This window comes from Dromiciops gliroides, chromosome 6 (genome assembly GCF_019393635.1).
Source record: "Dromiciops gliroides isolate mDroGli1 chromosome 6, mDroGli1.pri, whole genome shotgun sequence".
Classification (NCBI taxonomy): domain Eukaryota; kingdom Metazoa; phylum Chordata; class Mammalia; order Microbiotheria; family Microbiotheriidae; genus Dromiciops; species Dromiciops gliroides.
Genome location: NC_057866.1, coordinates 210646568 through 210669076, shown reverse-complemented (window position 1 = coordinate 210669076; position 22509 = coordinate 210646568). Strand labels below are relative to the sequence as shown.

At 40.2% G+C, this 22509-nt stretch overlaps 1 protein-coding gene across 2 annotated transcripts in view; it reads left to right on the top strand.

Annotated features, from left to right (window-relative positions):
- Positions 1–22509, top strand: part of SORBS2 (sorbin and SH3 domain containing 2) — a 511092-nt gene that overhangs the window by 185153 nt on the left and 303430 nt on the right. For both annotated transcript variants that reach the window (XM_043970499.1, XM_043970498.1), the window contains one exon: positions 8336–8453. The gene's annotated coding sequence lies outside the window, so the exon portion shown is untranslated. The remainder of the gene's footprint in view (positions 1–8335; positions 8454–22509) is intronic.

Below are 22509 nucleotides of genomic sequence, written 5' to 3'. Positions count from 1 at the left end.
GACGCCTTCCCTGTTTACACTAGGCCAGTGATGAGATTCTCACTCAGGACTCCACAGTCCTTTATGTTGTAACTGTCTGATGACTTTCCATGTAATGTTCTGTGTCATAGAGACCTGGGTTGTTAGACTTACAGTTACAGTTACATCATACAGCTCCAAGACGACCAGTTCCAGTCTTGAGTTTACTTCCTGCTGCCTTTAATTGGGCTCAGGGAGAGTTGTCAGGAACATCAGCATCTGGGTGCCCCCACAGCCTCTGGCTCCCAGTTGTTCCTCACTTCCCACCTTCCTCAGCCTCTTCCACTGAGTTTTTTGACTCCAAATCCAATTTCTTATGGACCCCACTAGGCTGCAAGATCCCTAGGGACTGTATTCTGATTTATCTCATTAAAAAAAAAAAATCTTCCCCCAGTACCTAGGCAGTGCTGTGTAAACAAGAGATGTTTAATAAATGCTTGTCTGTTATATTTGTTGTTAAGGATCCTTTTTTCTTCCTTCAGAGACCTGTAAATGCTAGGTATTATTCTGTATTCTCATTTATTTAGTATTGAAACAATACCTATCTTTAAAGTTACCATTTAAAGGAGCAACTAGGTGGTGCAATGGATAAAGCACCAGCCCTGGATTTAGGAGGACCTGAGTTCAAATGCGGCCTCAGACATTTGACACTTATTAGTTGTGTGACCCTGGGCAAGTCGTTTAACCCTCATTGCCCTGCCCCCCCTCCAAAAAAAAAAAACCCACCAAAAACGTTACCATTTAAGATCATTCATGCCTTGCTCTGCTCTGGCTTTCTAAATTCCTTCTCCTTTATTTGTCTCTCTCTCTCCCTTCTCCTCCTCTTCCCTCTCACTTCATCCTCTCTTTCTCCTTTCTCTCTCTTCTCTCCTTTCTCCTTTCCCTCTTTTGCCCCTCTCTCTTCTCCCCCTCTGTCTTTTTTTTCTTTCTCTCCCTCTCTTTTCTCTCCTTTCCCTCTCTTTTTCCTTTCTCTCTCTCCCTCTCTTTCCCCTTTCTTCCTTCTGTCCTCTTTCTCCTCCTTTCTCTCACTCCCTCTCTTCTCCCTCCACATTCCCTCCCCATCCCCTCTTCCCCTCTTTCCTTTCTCTTTTTCTTCTCTCTCCTTTCTCTTTTCCCTTTCTCTATTTCTCCTTCTTTTCTCCTCCCCTCTCTCCTTTTTTCTCCCCCCCTCTCTTTCCTGTCTTTCCTTCTTCTCCTCCCTCCCTCTCTCCCTGGCCCCTCTCACCCTGTCTCTCCTTTTTTTTTTCCCTCAACCTCTCTTTTTCCTCTCTCTTGCCCCTCTTTCTCCTTCCTCTTTCTCATTCTCTCTCCCCTTTTCCCTCCAGCACTTACTGAATCCTCTCATGCTAAGCTGACACCCACTCACAAATACAGTTCTCTTCTTCCACCCACTGACTCATGAACTCCAAAACACTCAGCACCGATTTTGCATCTCCTTTCAAGAGGCTAACTCCCAAGTGCCAAGATGACCAGTTCCAGCCTTGAGCTTACTTCCTGCTGCCTTGAAACGGGCTCAGGGAGAGGTGCCAGGAACTCCTGGCATCTGGATGCCCCCACATCCTCAGGCTCCTGGTAGCTCTTCCTTTCCTACTTTCTTTTACCTGTGACACTGAGTTTTTTCTGACTCTAAATCCAATTTCTTTTTACCACATTACCTTTTCTTTGAGAGTGGACATCACAGTGCTTCTAGCCAACAGAAGAGAATTCTGAGAATTCTTGTCCCTAGGTACCCAACATTGTAATTTGTATGAACTTCCTGCATTTGTTTAGGGTCATTTTTATTTTATATTTTAAAGAGTCTCAAAATTGTACCCTTTGTCTTAACAAGCCCCAGAGGGCACATACATGAAAACACAATTATATGAAATGCTAAAAAACAAATCACCAGCATAAAATAGCCATATTCCATTCACAAAGTTTACCTTTCACTTCCTCTAAACCACCACCCTTCGTAAAAAGGTGCCTATACAAGGGGGCAGCTAGGTGGCGCAATGGATAAGGCACTAGCCTTGGATTCAGGAGGACCTGAGGTCAAACCCAGCCTCAGACACTTACTAGCTGTGTGACCCTGGGCAAGTCACTTAAACCCCATTTCCCTGCAAAAAAAAAAAAAAGGTGCCTATACAGACACTGTCCCCCTCCACCAGGGGGCAATTAATGATTGCTCTCCTACCTGACCATTGCTAGGGTCCCTTCCTATTGAAAGTGTGTGTCTATGAGTCTAGAATCATAAATTTCAAACAGATCTCATGGGTTAAACCATTCTCCTAGATATTCTGTCATTTTTGTTGGAACATTAACTAAAGTTCCCTGGGACATTTAGAATCCTCCATTTTCGATGTGAATGGAACCCTACCACCATCTCCTAACCCTGCTCATCCAAACCTCAAGGAAGTATCAAAATATCTGAGGCTGGCTTGGGGGGAAGGGCCTTGAGTAGGGTGGACTCAGAGATCAAGGAAGTTCTCAGGGGGTTGGTCTACTCCAATCCTAGTCTGGAAAATTCCCATGGTAATCACGTTGGAAACTCTCAGATCCTTGTGGATCTGCCTTTCCACTTCTGTAATTTGAAGGTAGAAGAGCTCAGTCCCAGATCAGAGACATAAACCAATCTTGACTACCATTGCCCATCTTTGGGGTTGATTGGGGGTGAAGTGTTCCAGAAATTCTACACTGCCTCTAAAACATAGCATTAGTGCCTCTAAAACATAGGATTATGCTGCCTACTCTACCTAAGTGGATAGATCACTGGACTTGGACTCAGGAAAACTCGAAGTTAAATCCTCCCTCAGACACTTAGTAGTTGTGTAACCATAAAAACTTATCCACTCTCATCCTCAGTTTCTTCTTCTATAAAATGGGGGTACTAGTATCTACTTCATGGAATTATTGAGGATAAAATGAGATAATGTATCTTAAGTGTTTTGAAAACCTTAAATTGCTATATGAATTCTAGCTATAAGTATTTTGAATTGAAAAAAGCATTCATTGAGCATTGATTATGTGCCAGATATTATGCTAGTGTAACAGTGACTATTCGGGAGTCAATTGCTTGAGAGTCAAATTTTACATTTTACTTTTCTCCCCAGAGTTCCCTGGGAAATTTGGGAGGCATCTCATCCCTGCAATTGACTCAAGGTCCTGTTTATTGTATTCTCCCAATTTGGGGGAGGCAAGCACCCCGGTTTCATTTAACCATTTAACAGTCAAATTAGATTTTAAAAGGAATATTTTCATAGGAGGAACAAGTGTAATAATGTTTCTCTCCACCACCTGGGGGATCATACCCCACCTTACTCCACTACAGTATCTTGGTCTCTGGGAGGGGAGAATTAGGTTCACAGTTTAACTCAGTTATTAATTACCATTATTAGTCCCACCAAGTTCCCCATCCAAAGTCCCCCTGGACTCACTTCCCAGGGCTTCTCTACTGGACTAGTTACAATTTTCTGGCCTAGAGAACTGACATCCAAGGTCCTCATCATGCTAGTTCCCAGTCTGGTACTATACTACCTATTCCTAGAACTGAAAAAGACAAATGAAATAAAATTAAAAGCCCACAACCATTTCTTCGGTCTATAAGACCTAAGGGGAAGGGCCTCATTCTGCTTACTACATTATGTCCCTGTCATGGAAGAATGAGACCTTCACTCTTAGACATCCCTGGAGAGAGAATGATTTTGACTCATGTACATTTTTTAGATGCAGGCAGTTCTGGCTATGCACTGAGGAGATGCTACAACTTCATTTTTAATACATCCCAATTAACATCACTCCCAAGTTAAAGTTTAATCTCGCCATTTTGTCCAGTATATATATAGATGGTGGAAAAAGGATTACTATAATCATCCTCAGTGGGAAAATTAAGTTTCACTTATCAGGGATCTCAAATTTAAACTCAAGATCAATGTTTTTTTTGGTTTTGTTTTGTTTTTTTGTTTTGTTTTAGTGAGGCAATTGGGTTTAAGTGACTTGCCCAGGGTCACACAGCTAGTAAGTGTTAAGTGTCTGAGGCCAGATTTGAACTCAGGTACTCCTGACTCCAGGGCCGGTGCTCTATCCACTGCGCCATCTAGCTGCCCCTTAAGATCAGTGTTAACTGTAATCTTATAGAATTATGAGAGATTCCAAGATCTCTTCAAAGAATTTTGTGGGGGCAATGGATAAAACACTGGCCCTGAATTCAGGAGGACCTGAGTTCAAACCCGACCTTAGACACTTGACACTTACTAACTGTGTGACCCTGGGCAAGTCACTTAACCCCCATTGCCCTGGGGAGGGAAAAGAATTTTGTTATGAGATATTGGGCAACTACTTTCCTGAGATGGTTTGCTTCCAATCTTTATTAGCAAGAGGCAAAACAAAACAAGAGGAAAAAACTTATGATTCTTTACTCATTCCTTTGGAAGAGGATCATTCATTGAAACTCCATGCTTTTACAGGTGAGGGAATGGACACTCTAAAAGCATAGGTACTGGGGGCAGCTAGGTGGCGCAGTGGATAGAGCACCGGCCTTGGATTCAGGAGGACCTGAGTTCAAATCCAGCTTCAGACCCTTGACACTAGCTGTGTGACCCTGGGCAAGTCACTTAACCCCAATTGCCTTACCAAAAAACAAAACAAAACAAAAAAGCATAGGTACATTGTCTCAGGTCCCACAATTGCTAGCAGAGGCAAGATTAGAACCCATGAATCCATTTTCCTGATCTCATTTGATGTTTGCTAGTCTACCTGTTAGAAATGAAGAGACTTTTCAAATGAAATTTTTCAGCGTGACTCAAGGATCTATTTTTGCTTTTATATGAATAGGTCTGACACCCACTGATAGGAATGTTCATAGTTATATTAGGAGCTATGAACAGAAGTCAAAAAAGACCACACCCCTCAGTCTATTGAATTGGGAGAGTTATTTCAGCAAAGTGATAGACTATCTTCCATAGTGATTGCAATTGACTGCTTTATAAGCCCATTTCCTCTACCTAGCACCTTCAATCTAAAGATTTCAAAGATTTGACCCAAAAAATAGTTATTTTGTAAAACATCTCTGAGGCAGATAATGATTTTGAAATAGAAAGAGCACTGGAACCTAGAGGACATGGACCCTTGCTCTGCCACTTACCAGCTATAAGATTTTAGAACTATTAATTAACCTCTCTGAGCCTCAGTTCCCACTACACCATTATAATCTTATTATAAGAAAAGCGTTTTATAAATCATTTAAATGTGAGTTATTCATCTTATTCCATTTTATAAATACAGAATTTAAGGCTCCAAACTCAGTAGTTTCGAAGATGTTTTGGGTTAAATTCTGAGATGCTTGTGTGGGGTGTTTTTCTGAGGGGGGGTTAATGTGTATAGATTTGGGGGTTTTGTCTTTTATTTGGGGGGCTTGGGTTTTTGTTTCTTTGGGGTTCTTTCTTTTTTTCTTTTTTGCAACACGGCAGTATTTCACAGTACAAGACATATGTTTGGCTTTTCAGCAATACTTGGATGTGCATTTCACTTGGCATCAAATAGCTGATGAGCTGGATTTTATGTTAATTCCATAAGAATCAAATATTTTTCTAGAGCATCTTTACTATCTGTAAGGTTTTCTTATCTCTTAACATTTGCTTCTATCTATCTAAGAATGACAGGCATTGAGTCAATGACTGGAAAGCATACAGTCATTAGACCATAATCTGGTCCAGTGCATCTCTTTCTCATTTTATAAATAATGGCAGAAATCAATCTACTGAGGCTTCCTTTTGTGTTGTTATTGAAGTTGAGAGGAGGTCTGAGTTTCTAATTTCATTTGTGTAGGGAACTCCTCATGGGGTAACTCCCTCTATTTAAGCAAATTAGTAACTACTCTGCAATTTAACTTTAGAGACTTAACTGGGGCACTGAGAGCTTTTTTAAGTGACTTCTTAAATGGGACCCAACCAATGCCGGTCAGAGAGAATACTTGCCCCTGAGGCCAGCTTTCTATCCTTTACCCAAGGATGTATCACTTTCCCCACCTCCATCCTAACAGTAGTTTCCATTCCTTGACCTACCTCATTTTAGTATCCCTATTATTTATAGCAGATTTAAAACTAGTTCCATTACATTCTGCAATTTTCAGACAGCTAGGTGGTACAGTGGATAGAGCACCAGTCCTGGATTCAGGAGGACTTGAGTTCAAATCTGACCTCAGACAGTTAAAACTTCCTAGCTGTGTGACCCTGGACAAGTCACTTAATCCCAATTGCCTCACTAAAGAAAAAAAAAAAGAAAAACCATTCTGCAATTTTCAGAGCAAATTGCTCATTCTATCCCCTTTGTGATTTCTTTTTGAATTTTTTTTTGCTCTAGAAACAATGGCAAAATAATTCCATATGTTTTTACTCTGTTGTCTTTCATATTTTCTTTTCTTTTTCTTTTTTCTTTTTTATTGTGGGGCAATGAGGATTAAGTGACTTGCCCAAGGTCACACAGCTAGTGTGTGTCAAATGTCTGAGGCCCTATTTGAACTCAGGTCCTTCTGAATCCAGGGCCTGTACTTTATCTACTGCACACCTAACTGCCCCATCTTTCATATTTTCACTCTATAACTGCAACTGTCTTCTTCAATGCCACCATTTGTCAGCTCTGGCAAAGAGAGGGTGCTTGGCTAGGCTTCTTCAGACAACATGGGCTGTTAATTCAAAACTGAAAATGGAGGAAAGGTGGAGAGGTGGGTTTCTTTTGGGTAGGGGAAGTAGAGTAAGGACAAAGATGTTTCTGGATGTTTCTCAGAAAAATAGGAGATTCCCATATATAACCTATATAGAATTGCTTACCATCTTTGGGAGGGGAGAAGGGAGAAAATTTGTAACTCAAAATTTTATATGAAAAAGAATGTTAAAACTTGTCTTTACATGTAACTAGAAAAAATGAAATATATTTAAAAGAAAAAAAAAGAAAAATAGAAAGAATGCAATGAAGTCTATACCAGATTGGAGCAGATGACCTGGGTGATAGTCCTAGCCCTTCTATCTCACTCAACACAAATAAATCATGACAACTCTTTTGTTTTGATTTGGCTAATTTATGCCACCTGTGTGACCTTGGACAAGTCACTTCTTTCGGGCTTTAAGGTGTTTTTTCACCTGAAAAAAGAGAGCAGCTTAAATCAATGATTAAAGATACTTAACCTACTTAACCTTTTTTGTTGGGACCCTCCCCTTTGGCAATCTGAGGAAGCCTATAGGCAGACTCCTTCTCAGAATAATATTTGTTGCCTGCATTCATAATTGAGGGAAATGCTAAATTTGTTCAAAATTAATGAAAATAAAAGTGTAATTTCTTCTTATTCTCTCTCTCTCTCTCTCTCTCTCTCTCTCTCTCTCTCTCTCTCTCTCTCTCTCTCACACACACACACACACACACACACACACACACAGTTCCACCCATCAGGTTAAGAATCCCTGGAATACATGATCTTAAAGGTCCTTTCTGGCTCTCCTATCCTTTGATTCTGTGGTTAGCCATTTCTTTCTTTCAGCGACATCAAATTAGTTACATGCAAATTTCAAAATCTGACATCTCCATTCACATCAATACATCAGTGGATCTATTGGGTCTTCCTGGTGTGAACATTCACTCAACTTGTCCAAATTGCAGCCCATCCATTTCACATGTTCCTTTGGCCCTAAATGTATCATCTTGTGACTAATCTTTTGGTGATATGCCTCTTTTAACTTAGATCCTTTACCCTTGTCCTTTAACAGTAGTTTATTCCCCAGCCCATACTGGAACTCTTTCCCACTAGGAACATGCCCTGCTGTCATAACCTTCAAAGAACTAAAGAAATCAACACTGAAGATATGGACTGTCCACCATCAATATGGCTAGCTTTGTGGTTGTTCTGGATTCTAAAGTGGCTTCAATTGTTGTTCTGAGTTCTTGATTGACAAGTAGAAGTCTTCACCAGTATTTTGTGTGTGTGTGTGTGTGTGTGTGTGTGTGTTTGTGTGTGTGTGTGTGTGTGTGTGTGTGTGTGGCAATTGGGGTTAAGTGACTTGCCCAGGGTCACACAGATAGTAAGTGTTAAGTGTCTGAGGCCAGATTTGAACTCAGGTACTCCTGAATCCAGGGCCGGTGCTTTATCCACTGCGCCATCTAGCTGCTCCTTCACCAGCATATTTTTAAAAACATCTCCAATAAGAATCATCCTGGAATCTCTTCATCATTAACTGGTCCTTTGGATATGTTCTTTTCCTCAGTTATTTGTAAAAAAAAAAAATGTACTTGAAGATCAAAGTCTAAGGGAAGAAATTGTGATATATCAATGAATCTGATTCTCTCTTCACAGACTAAGAAAGTACCATCTGTGAGAACTCCAAGGCAAAGCGGGGTATGAGGCAGGGAAGAGCCTTCCACAGAACACCTTGCCCCAGGAGAAAACTTCTTGTTCATCACCTCTCATAAAGGTATGCAAAGATCCCCCCAAATGCTCAAGTGCTATTAACCATCCTAATGGAGGTATTCTGCTCTGTCTGAGTGAAGAGAACACTAAGGTGATGAAAGAATGAATTTTCACAGTATTGAAGGAAATAGAATTCTAACATTTGTCCCGGTCTATGGGACCATGATTTCATCATTATAAATATTCCTTTTACCACTACAGATCCTAACTGGTCCATGCCTTCTTCTCTTGTGTGATTTTTGTGTGGCATGGGCATGGCCACCAACCTCCAACTCTTCTCTTGATCTGGGCTGGGGCTGACTCACTCAACACAACCATACTCACCCTTGATATACTGGGATGGTTCCCGAAGAGGTAGACCTGATGCTACAATTCACTCTCAGAGTCCTAGGAAAAACGGGGAGGGCTGGTGGAGCTATCCATTGACTTTTCAGAGATTTAGCACCTAAGCCCCACTAGTGTGTGGAAACAAATTTAAATTTATTTAAATTGTATTTAAACAAATCAGCCAAGATGAAACCATTAGTTAGTAATCAATCAATCAGGCAATAATTATTTATTAAGTGCTTCCAATTTATCAGGCACTGTGCTAAGCCCTGGGGTCACACACAGACATATACACATGCTTGTACATAAAAGACACAGTCAAGAAACTCATAGGCTAACGAGGAAGACAATGTGCAAACAACTATACATAAACAAACTAGAAACAAGATAAATTGGTGATAATCAACAGAGAGAAGGCACAAGAATTAAGGGGTATGGTATAGAAGGTGGGATTTTAGTTGGGAGTTGAATGAAGCCTGGGAAGCTAGAATGTAAATTTGAGAAGGGAAAGAATTCAACACTCCTTCACATTTCCCCATCTATAAATACCTCCCTCCCCCCATCTACCCAATGATTTGTAGGTCTTTCACTGGTTCTTCTAATTTGTTATGGAAAGCACCAGGAATGCACTGTCAAAGTCCATCTATTATCTTTCATTCTCACTGACATGACCTGCCCACTTCCTCTTCAATTCATACATGTCTTTGATGTCTTATACACTACCTCTTATGCACAAGTCATCATGCAGCTATATGCTGGCATTTGCTTATGCCAATCATAAATCCATATATGGCTTAAATGACTATACTAGTCTATATTTCTTGACTACCACATGTATCCCCAATATGCAAAGATGTTCATTGGACATCCCAAATAGCATTTCAGTGCTCTACCAGTGCAGTTGAATTGAGTGATCATTTGATTATTTATATGCGAGCCATCACACTTTTAGCGGAGGCTAAAAAAGAATAAGTACAATGGCCTTAGTTCTGATTTTATATTATACTACAATAGCAGCTGGTGTTTGTAATGACAGTGTGGATATAAAGTGCTTTCTAACTCCTCAAAGAGAGGTTAAGTTATGCCTCGCACAAATTTGTGTTTGCCAGAATTTCTATAGTGATCTCTTTTTTTAAAAAATGTAATGTTTTATTAGAAGCTTAGTACCAAACATCAACACAAACAATAGAGCTTGGTTAGTTCCTATTTACATTTAAATTAATTCATCTTAATGAATAAACAGTCTGGCATAATTTAATGTTGAATTCATTTGATTGTAGTTCTTTTTAAATGGGGAATTCCTTTATGATATTTACAGTAACTAGAGGGAGGTAGAAGGATTTAATAGAAAGCCAGCCTAGGAGTTAGGGAGACCTGGGATTAGATACTGCTTCTGACATCTGCCAGCAATGTGACCATGGGAAGTTGTATAACCTCTCAGTGTTTCAGACAATACTCCAAGATTTGAGTGGCAGAAGAGTTATCAGTGTGTGTCTGTGCAAGGATTTTCTGCACTGGAGTCTGATGAAATCATGGGTCTGAATGGACATATGGATTTAGTGATATTTCTGTCTAGCTCTAGGTGTCTGTGTATATAGAGACAAAAGAAGAGAAACTTTCGACCAGACCTGTGATTTCATTAGTATCTTCCAGTGTGGGACTCCTTTTATTCTTTTAGATCACTACCTACTCTGTAGGTGATATATTTTTTGGGGGGGTGGGGGGAGGCAATGAGGGTTAAGTGACTTGCCCAGGGTCACACAGCTAGTAAGTGTCAAGTGTCTGAGGCTGGATTTGAACTCAGGTCCTTCTGAATCCAGGGCCAGTGCTTTATCCACTGCACTACCTAGCTGTCCTTTTTTTCGCATATGCTCTTAAAAGAGTTGGCTGGCAAACCTCTCTCTGAGAGTTAGGTGTACATACATACATATACACTCATAACATTTATTTGTTTTGTTTATGTGTTTATAATTTGGGAAGTGACTGAATTTGTGATTCCTTTTATGTAGAGAGTTTTCTAGAGAGAAAACTTGCTCTGCCAATCTGACTGGGCAACTACTCTGCAACTTTGAGTGTGTAAGGAAGTTTCCTTGGACACTGAAAGTCTAAGTGATTTGTCTGAATATGTCAGACATAGAATTTTAACTCTTATTCCTGGTTTTTGAGGCTTATTACACTATGTTGCCTTCCAGTCTCTCCTTCCCCTCTCTTTCTGTGCCTGTCTTTCTCCGGCTCTCTCTGACACATTCTCTTTAGCTAAGTCAATATATAAATGGATACATTTACACATATAGTAGCATTTCTAATAAAGAATTTATGCATGCTTTGTGAATATTGGTTAGCCCTGAAACTGCCTAGTTGAATAATCTGGAAAGTATTTCCCCAAGCAATGTTGAAAGAATGCAAGCTACAGTCTTACAAGGTGATAATCTCACCAGCTATGTACATGATACTGTTTAATTAATTTGAAAGGCCAGTTTCTAGAATGTTTCAGCTTTGTTGGTCTTTCTGGATCAAAGGGAACAGTGATCTCATGAAAAGAATGTTGTGGATAAGCTGATCAGTTACTACTTATCAGCTTTGCCCCAATGGTGGGGCCAGCCAGACATGTTCACATTACTTGAACATGATGTTCAGGCCTAGTTATACTTAGACAGGAGCGATAAAGATAAAGCAATGACTTCATTTTCTGTGGGGAACCAGTCTCTGTTCTCTGGAAATAACCAGACATTTAAAAACCACATGTAAGAAAAATGTCATCCCCAGGAATGTTCTGCCCATGTACAGTAGTATTTATAGTACTTTGTAACTGTTAGATAAGGCCTTTTAATCATTCATACAGCCAATTTGTTTTGGGGAAGAAAAAATTTATCATTTTTTTTCAAGGGAGAGGGGAAGAGATCTCTTAAAAGTTAAGCCCCTAGTGTTATTTCTTATCATTTCAGTTCCGACTAATGATTAATATTAGATGCTTTTGGGTTTTTTACCTAGAAATAATTCCCAAACTTCAGGTCTGAAAGTTGGTTAATATTTCCTTAAAGTTCTCCAGAGAAACCTGCATGTATACAGTTGTGTTTGTCCCCAGAGAACTTTGAACAGATAGAATCACTGCCTGGACAGGTTTCAAAACCAACAGTTCACCAAAAATGGACTTTAGTGAACCTTCAGGAAGAAACTCACTACTGAGATCACTCAACCACAACATTCATTCTGTTTTGTCCCTGGGATGACCATCAGAAATGAGGCCGTGAAAAGCGAAAAGTAAATCCTAACGTTACAGCTTCTAAAACACTTATACTTGAATCTATATCAGCTTGTTAGTTTGACCCAACCCCATCAAACTCTCTGCTGACCTAGCTTTGTTCAAGCCCCAAATCTTTAACTTGTAAGACAGGATGTGAATCTTATTTGATTTGAATTGACCCAGTCAGATGTAGTATACAAAGTACTGTGTTGTCTAGGAAAAAAAAATCTTTCAGTTACAGTTTATAGTACTATTCATTTCTATTTGTTGAATCAGTGGTGACACTGGGTACGTTCCATGGGGTTTTAAGATGATACCTACATTTAGGCAATTTTTTCTTTTAATAAAAATAATAAACATGTTAACCTAAAGTTTTGAGTTCCAAATTCTATCCCTCCTTCCCCTCACCCCTCCCTGAGGTGCTAAACAATCAGATATAGGTTAAACATGTAGGCAATTTTTTCTTAGATTGTTTGGTGCTTATTAAGATTGTAACAAATCAGCTTTAGGAAACACTTGAAGGTCTACAAAGTGCTTTCCTAGTAGCCATTCTGTGAAGTAGGTGATACAGGTATTAGTAACTCCATTTTACAGAAGAGAAACCCATAATTCAGGGAAATTTAGTGATTTACCCAGGATGTTAATGGCTAGGGAGTGGCAGAGTCCAGAATTTGAATCCAGAACTCTGGTCTTGAAGTCCAATGCTCTTTCTACTGCTCTACTATAGGAGAGTTCCTTTCCTATATTAGTTAATTTGCAAATCTCAGGGAACTTCAAGGAAAACCTGTTGCATTGTGGGGTGAATAACATACCAAATGACGGTCACTTTAGTGTATTACTGATGAGAGTGAAGTCATCCATTTCCAATAATTTGGGGTTATATTCTCAATTCAATAAGGTTACAGACTTAATAGATTCTGTTGTATAAAACTTCCAAGATCCTCCTTAGTAGTCAAATACAGAACCTTCCTCATGTGTGAGTAGTCACTTATTTGTTGGGATTTGAATGGCACCAGAAAGTTTTGTTCACACCCCACCCACCCAAAGAGATCTCTCCCACCAAGTGGCATTTACATTTGACCATAATTTCCACCAATTTAGATGCAATCCTTTCAGAGCAATCCTCCTTTCAAGAGTCATCTTTTAAAATATGATACCCATGAAATGAAGGGCAATCCACTCAGTCACCACCATCTTAGTAAGAATTAGGGTTTTTGTTGTTGTTGTTTTTCCCCCTCAGCTGGACAGCTTGATCAGTTTCCTAAAACAAGTTATTGGAGAGGAAGAAAAGAATTCTAAAAAGGAGAGAGGTAGAAAGGCTACAGAAAAAGGTTCATAAATTTAGAACTAGGGGCAGCTAGATGGCGCAGTGGTTAAAGCGCCGGCCCTGGATTCAGGAGTACCTGAGTTCAAATCCAGCCTCAGACACTTGACACTTACTCGCTGTGTGACCCTGGGCAAGTCACTTAACCCCCATTGCCTACAAAAACCAAAACAAAACAAAAACAAAAAACATAAATTTAGAACTAGAAAGTTCCTTTAGAAGTTATCTAATCCAACCATCTAATTTTAGGATGTGGAGGATGCTGAAGGAAAACTTCACAATTTTGCTATAGGGAAGTCTTTTTAGAACACTTTATAAGATAGTAATAATAATAATATAAATAATGAATAATAGTGGCGGCAGCAGCAACTCATTTATATGTTGCTTTAAATGTTATAAAGCACTTTGCTTACAACTTTGTGAGATGGATACTTCAATATATTGTATTCATTTTACAGATGATGAAACTAAAGTTCAGAGAGGTAAATTCTTCCTGGCTTTAAAACATTAGAAAGAGCACTGGACCATGATTCAGAAACAGATTCTAGTCTTGGCTCTGCAGCTGCCTACATGACCTTGGGCAACTTATTTAACTGTTGAATGCTTCAGGATCCTTACCTGAAAAATCAGGGACAGGGACAGGGAGTTCCTATGGGCTCTCTTTGCTTTAAGATTCTAATATAGTGATGATTTAAATGCTACCCTCATGGCCTGAAAGATTGCCTAGTTCTTCTTACTTCCTTTATGACCAGACAATGATTCCAGCAAAGAAAGAAATATGGTTCTATGCAAGGGAGAGAAACAGAATATCTTTATGTCCATTTCTCCCCCATCAACCCTTTCTCCAGATCACAGAATTCCACATTCACAGAACTGAAAGGCATCCCAGAGGTCTTCCATTTTAAACTTATACCCAAACAAGAATCTCTTCTCTGACATCCCCAACAATGGCCATCCAGCCTCAGCTGAACATCTCCAGTGACGGTGGAGGAGCCAGAAATCTCCAACCCACTTCCAGACAGCTCAAGCTGTTAGGAAATTGTCCTTACAAAAAAACCCCTAAAACCTGCCTCTCTCCCACCTCTACCCACTGCTCTGAGTTCAATCCTCTGTCGCCAATCAGCACAGGCCTGACAGCCCAGTTCTTCCAAACTCAAAGATACCTGTCACGTCCTCCCTAAGTCATCTCTTCTCCAGGCTAAACACCTAAAGAGGTGCTTTTTTTTTTAACTGATCTAATTTGTCAGTGTCATGCCTAAAATGTAATAGTCTGAAACAGAACAAAATGTTCCCAATGTAGTCTGATCAGGGCAGAGTCAATTAGGCTCTTATTTGGCAAGCTGTGCTTCTATTCATACAGCCCAAGATTGTATTAGACCTAAAAAGTATTATAACATTATGGATGAGGGAAAGGACTGGACTTAGGATTTTCATTAGGATTGGGAATTCCTGGGTGCAGAAATTTTCTGTCCCAATGTAGGTCTCTGGAATTTAAAGATGGGCCTAAAGCACAATATGGTTAAGGGTCATACTGCCAGCATGTGTCAGAGGGAAGGCTGGAATTGAGGTCTTCCTGGCTTCAAGTCCAACTTTCTTTTTTTCTGGAAGGCAAGTCCTATATCCACTTCACCACCAATTGCCCCCAGCTCTCTTCCAATTATGTCATACTAACTCTCTGGGTGGCAGTGGGGAGGGGGGGAGCCAGCTAGGTGGTATAGTGGATAGAGCACTGGCCCTGAAGTTGGGAGGACCTGAGTTCTAATCTCACCTGAGGCACTTACTAGCTGTGTGACCCTAGGCAAGTCCCTTAACCTTGATTGCCTTAAAACATCAAGGGCCATCTCCAGTCACCCTGATATATCTTGCCACTGGACCTGGATAGCCCTAGAAGAAAGAGTGAGGTTGGTGACATTGCACAGCCCTCCTTCACTTAAATCCAATTCACTGAAAGTCATGACATCACTTCCTGTTGTCATGGTCCTCTTAGAGAATGAAGGACAACCAAGAGCAGCAATAGCTACCTCTCTAAAGAGGTATGAATTGACATTATTATTAATCATATCTGCTTTTCTAGGGTGCTTGGGGGGTACTATATGACCTCACTTTTCTAAAAAAGGTGTTTTTTAATCATTGCCTTTTGACAGAACTCAATGATCACCATGATAGGTACTTTTTCAGAAGAAATTAACAACTATTTTCATGATAACAAAACCAAAGCAGCAGCAAAAATCATGAAAAAGAAAAGGGTTCTTTAAATGGCAAAAGTAGGAAAGCTGAATCATGTGGGACAGTTGAAAAGGTTTAAACCTGAGGAAGGACTCACAAATTAAATCTCAGCTGAGCAGCATAAATTAGCTCAGGAAGCCTAGAAGAAGAGGGAGATGGTCTCAGAGGCTCTTCTGTTGAGAAGCAAATAACCACAGAATTTCTCAGGAGACATGGCAGGCAAGGGGAGGAAGAATGAAAAATCTAAAAAAAAATAAATAAATAATGATAATAAATTGTAAAACATATCCAGTTCCCGTCAGGCAACACAATTTAAGATGGTTATTGACCCCTCCAGGGAAACACTGTTTCCCTCCCTGTGTGGAGTTGATAAGAAAAGAATTTGGGCCAAATGGTGAGAAAGGTAAATAATTAACCACTTCCTTCAACATAGAAAGGTAAGCTGAGATCTTCAGGTTGCACCCAAAGAAAAGAAATGTTAATAGCAGACTGTCTAGTGTCTGAGGGTTTTCTCTTCTCCATCCTTGGCCTCTTGGCTACTTTCCCTTGGATGGGGGGGGGCCTAGCAAGAGGTCACTCCCCTTTGCTTGAAGATGAATAGGTCACACAGCAGGGATCAAAAGGAGCCCCTTTCTAACACTGCAAAGTTAGGTTATTTTCTTCAGCGTTTAGTGTGTTTGCTCAGCTGCTTCCTGGAGGTAACAGTTTTAAATGTCCAGTTCTCCCTTTTAGATGTGGGGAGAGGAGGGGAGAGGAGCAGAGATGTTGCAGATAGTTAAGAGGTAAACCCACATTTTCACGGTTTAGAAGATCTGAGTTTGGGGGTCTGCTTATGATTATCCTTTCCTGAGCCAACTTTATAGTTCTTAGTGCCAAATCAGAGCTGTTCCTTGAGAGCCACCAAGCTTTCAACCATGCTTGGTGGGGAGGGAGGGAGGGAAGAGAAGCATTTCCTTCGATCTTTCCCTTCCTCAGAGTGCCCCTGCCTTTGTCTCTGAAGAGATGGAGGGTTCAGTTGACAATATGATGATGAAGAGGACCACAATCATTTTTTTTTTTAATCAATAGGAGAGTGATCCAAGAATAGCCCCAAAGTAGAGTCCATGAAGGCTTAATCAAATGATATGTGGTTCTTACTTAATCTTCCTAAGCCTCATTTTTTTCTCATCTGTAACAGGAGGGACCTGAACTAAATGGCTCTGAGGACTCAGTTCTACATCTTGGAGCTTTCCTTACTATACTTTGACCTTAATTATTTAGAATGCTGAATTATGACCTTTGGGGAAAGTATAATGGAAACAGTAGCCTCAGAAGCTATAAAATAGTAAGGATTGTGGTCCAAGCTACCCACCTTTTCCTTAGTTCATGGTGAAATACAGAAAGGGTCCTGCATGAGGAGTGGGAAGACCTGAAATCTAGGCTAGGCTCTGTCACTAACCAACTGTTCTGACTTGGGGCAAATCATTATTTTTGTTCTTGTTCAGTCGTTTTCAGTCATGCCCTACTTTTTTGTGATCCCATTTGAAGTTTTCTTGGCAGAGATACTGGAGTGGTTTGCCATTTTCTTCTCCAGCTCATTTTACAGATGAGGAAACTGAGGCAAACAGAGTTAAGTGACTTAGCTAGGGTCACATAGGTTAAGTGTCTGAGGCTGAATTTAAACTCAGAAAGATGAGATTGCCTGACTCCAGGCCTGGTGCTCAATCCACTGCCAGCAAATCGTTAGATTTTTTTTCTCCATTTGTTGTGCCTCTCTTTCTTAAGCATCTTAAGATTTAGAGACAGAAAGAACCATTATGGAGCTTGGCACAATGCCTAGCACATAATAGGCACTTAATAAATGTTTATTGACTATTGGCTGACATACAGTTCATCTAGTCCAACCTTGGGAATGTGGAAACTGAGGTGTGGTGATAAGTAACTTTCACTTATAGAATTGTGATCCTATGATGATTTATCTAAGTCCTGAGGATAGCAGAAAGTGGCAGGGACAGGATCCAAACCCAAATGTTCTTTAGATACATATTCCTATGAAGACTTATTCAAAGTCACATGGGTAGAAAGCATAAAGCCAGGATTCAAACCCAGGGAGCTTCCAAATACCCACACTTCCTTTTATTCTCATTTTTCTGCCTGTTTTTCTGATTTGTAAAATAAGTGAATCATACTACTTACTAGATGATCTAAACCAATGGTTCCTTCCATCCTGGGGTGTGCCAGTAAATAATTAACAACCGGCTTTCCAAAATAAAAAGTACACAGGACCCACTTTTAAGTTTAATCTGCACTCTTAATATTTTCTCCATCACTTTTTTTTTTTTTTTAGTGAGGCAATTGGGGTTAAGTGACTTGCCCAGGGTCACACAGCTAGTAAGTGTAAGTGTCTGAGGCCGGATTTGAACTCAAGTACTCCTGACTCCAGGGCCGGTGCTCTATCCACTGCGCCACCTAGCTGCCCCTCCATCACTTTCTTAAGTCTAGATACTCAACAAAACAATAAATCAAGCCTTGATTTATGTTTAACAATGGTCAACGGACCTCACTGAAAATTTAACAAAAAATTTAGCCATTTCCAATACACCCCTACTTCCATTTCTAAAAATTCTGTAGTTCTTTCATTCACAAAATAGAGTTGTGAGACCAAAGCTTTTAACTCTAAAAAACAGCTCCTCACTTTCAATACATTTAGCAGGATAACTCTGGCATTCCCCAAGAAGTAAAGAAGGGAGCAGGTCCAGATTCTACATACCAGAAAATCTGAAGTGATAACTGGAACAAAAGTGATAATTATGCTGAGTGATGACTATACAGGAACTTAGAGGCAATTTTTTTCTTTTCTTTTTTTTTTTTAATTTCTAGTAGGTTTTTTCCTACTGTTTATTTTACAACAGCTTTTTATTAAAAAAAATAGCATGCCTTTGTATAACATTAGACTTACAAGGAGCACAAAGAGATTTAGAGATATATACACATACATATCTCTGTACATATAAACATGTACATCCAGTCAGAGAGAAAGAGAGAGAGAGAGAGAGAGAGAGAGAGAGAGAGAGAGAGATAATACATACATACAGGTATGATACATATAAGTATACATATTTCTATACATATTTTAAAATAATGCCACTGAAGTAAGAAGAGCACTCAGAAATATGTGGATATTATAGCTACAAATGAGCAGAAAAGCAGAGAACAGAGTTTAGATCAGGCCTCCTGACTATTAGTAGAAGTTCTCTCTGCTAAATCTTCGCTCATGTTTTCAGAACTAAATTGCCAAGGAAGAAAATGTGGAGAAAATAGAGAAGGGGTCTGAGCACAGAACCCTGGGATGATCCCTACAATTAGAAGGTTGGAGCAAGGAAGAGGCCCCCAGTGATGGGATGGACAGTATAGGAGGAGAGACAGGAGAAATGCAGTGTCAGCAATATCCGAAATCGTAGAGAGAACAAGGAGAAGGACCAAGAAAAGCCCATAAGGTTTAAGATGTCATTTGGTGACCTTTGAGAGAGCAGATTTAGGATGCTGGTGGGAAAAGAAACCAGAGTTCGAGGAACAAAGGGGGCAGGCCACATAGTACAGTAGCAAGAACTCTGCCTTGGGAGTTGAAGCAAGCACCTATGTTCAAATCCTATATTTGACATTTGCTATCCATGTGACCTTGGGTAAATGCCTAGTAGATGGAGGACTATACTTAGAGCCAGGAAGGTTGGAATTCAGATCCTGCCTCAGCATCTTACTAGCTGTGTGGCCCTAGGCAAGTCATCTAACCTTTCAGCCTCAGTTTCTGCATTTGTAAAATAAGGAAAGTAGTATATCCATGTAGCTGGGTTTTTTCTGAGGATTAAAAGAGGTAATATATGTAAAAAGCCTGGGAAAATGTCAAAGGGCTACATAAATAAATGCTTGTTAGAATCATCACCATCATCTGCTTGGGCCTTAATTTCTTCATCCATTAGTTTGAACTAGATGACCTTTGGGGTCCCTTTCCAGACTAGATCTATGTTCCAATGGGTTCAGCAAAGACAACAGATATAGGTAATTCTTTAGGGAAGTTTGGCTTTGGACAGCAACCAACAATGGAGGTTCAACAATGAAGAAAAACTTGTGTGGCCTCAGGAACTGCTGTTAGGTCTCAGACGAAACTATTCAGCATGGGGGTGGGGGGGGCAGCTAGGTGGCACAGTGGATAAAGCACCGGCCCTGGATTCAGGAGGACCTGAGTTCAAATCCAGTCTCAGACACTTGACACTTACTAGCTCTGTGACCCTGGGAAAGCCACTTAACCCTCATTGCCCCACCCCACCCCCCAAAAAAAATTCCTCTATGTTATTTTCAACTTTCCAAAGAAATTTCATATATGAGATCTCTCATATAGTAGGTAGTTCAGAAAAATAAAAACAACATAGTAATGAAATCATTTTTTAAATGAGGAACCAAGACACAGGAAGGTTAAGTTATTTGCACAAGATCATAGAGCTAGTCCTATGCTGACTACCCAAACTTGTTTTCCTGCCTCCTAATCCATTTCTGTTGTTCTTTCTGGACACTTGGAGCCCCCACCCAATTTGTGGGACATTGGTGTCACATAGTTGTCACTGCCACAACTTTTCTACCATGTCTCCTTCTCTGAGGTTTGACAAGATGCTAGATGGGTGGGGAAACCCAACAGACAGTGTTAGTTTCTACCATATTGTCCTCAGGTCCAGTATCTGTTCAAGGCTTCTGGGACATGAAACTCAAGGCTTCAGAAAAATGGGGGGGGAACCCCACCACCCACACAACAGGAAAAAAAAACAAGTGGTTTCTCACAGATGGAAGCCTAATGAGGATGGGTGGGGACCATATTTTACCTGAAATGTATGCTTTCCAAATACTTTATAGTGGTTCTATTGGTTTAGAACTGGAAGAGACCTGAAAAGACATCTGGCGCACCTCCATCATCTTACAAATAAGGAAACTGAGGTCAAGAGGAGCTGAAATGATTTGCCCCATTGCAGAGGTATCAAGTGGTAGAGCCAGAATTCCAATCCAGATCCCCTGACTTCACCTCCAGGGCTCATTTAGCTGTCCTAACTCCTCTTCCTCCTCTGTCTCATCCTCCATTTTTGTTGGGTTTTTTTTTGGGGGGGGGGGGTTGTGGGGCAATGAGGCTTAAGTGACTTGCCCAGGGTCACACAGCTATGTCCTAGCTCTTCTAACCAAAAATAGTAAATAGGAAAGGGGACAGGAAATTAAATGGCTAAAAATCAACCTGGGAAAAGCACCCCCTGATGTGGGGTGCTGCAATCCTGTGTTTATGCTGATCAGAGCCTCCGATGTCAACTGGTTAGATTCCAGTATCTCTGTCAACATCAGTCCCTTCCTGTACCCTGGCAAGACTGGACGTCCTTCCAGAGCACTCAGAGTAAGTGAGATATCTTTTCGCTATTTTGGATTTATAAATTCAGCCTAAAGGGGGGAGGGTGGTATAAGTAGAAGATAAACTATATGAAAACATCCATATTCCTGAAGCAAGTATGTGAATTCTGAGAGAGAGTTTTGCATACAGGTTCTGCATTTAGATGTAGCAAAAAATATTTAAAATAAAGACCATGTTTATAGCCTGATTCTTCATACGATGAAGAAATTGAGCCTTTGTTAGTTGGGTCTTTTTGTTCTTTTTTCCCCTACTGTTAGATTTGTTAAAGGCATGGCTCCTGAACCGTGTCAGGTGGGATTACGTTATTCACCGTATTATTAATTCATGATGCTGGTCCCAGATGTTTCATTTTTGGAAGCGCTGGAGATGTAAGTCACACAGTAGGCAATCTAGGCTAGGTCAGCACGAATGAGAGAAAATGAAAGCCTTCCCCCCCTCCCTTATTTCCTGCCAGGGAGACCACTTTGTAAGAGAAATTGGTTCATTCATTTCAGGAGATGCTTGGCAGCCTCATTTTCAGATAGCATTTGTTGCTGTAAATCCCAATGTCACATATAAATTATAATCCTATATATCATAATGACACTTTGCCTTCCTTTGAAGGCATCTTATATATGCAGATCTCAAAGCCACTACAAAGGAAATACCAGTATTTTAAAACACAGGATTTACAGGTCAGAGGGGTTTAAAATGATATGCCTAAGATGAAGTAGCAAAAAAAAAAAAAATTATGAGAACATCACCAACCCATTATTGCTAATTTTAGATGTCATAATCTAAACAGTACATCATATGCCCTTAAGGCAGAAGAGAAGGCTCCATCTGGATAGTGAGTTATGTATCAGGCCTAACCCATGTTCTTACATTAAATCCTTTTGTATATGGAGACATTTCCACCTGGTTTTCTACCTTGCTGTATATTCAACTGGCTTCTTTATGTTTCGTGTTCATTTATAGCACTATTATGTGCATGTATTGTAATGTGCACATTTAGAAAGATCTCTCTAAAGCAATGACGAAATGCCTTTTTGTGTCATTTCCTAGCATATTACCTTGCATATAGTGTATGCTTAATAAATATTTGTTCAGTGTTGAATGCTCCAAAATGACCTTGACTTTCCCAGCACCCATGTAACTCCCCAAGATTAGTAGGTATCTTTGGCAGGTGCTTTAAAATTTTCCAGTCACTGAATTTGGTTTCTACTACCACCCCCTTCTCCATCCTCTCTAGTGGAATAAGTGGAATTCCAGTGGTGGTGGTGGTGGTTTTTCAGTCATGTCCGTCTCTTTGTGACCCTATTTGGGGTTTTCTTGGCAAAGACCCTGGAGTGGTTATTGGGTTTGGGGTTATTTGGGGCATTTGGGGTTTACCATTTCCTTCTCCATATCATTTGACAGTTGAGGAAACTGAAGCAAACAGGGTCAAGTGACTTGCCCAGGATCACGCAGATAATAAGTACTTGAGGCCAGATTTGAACTCAGGAAAAGTCTTCCTGACTCCTCTATTGACTGTACCACCT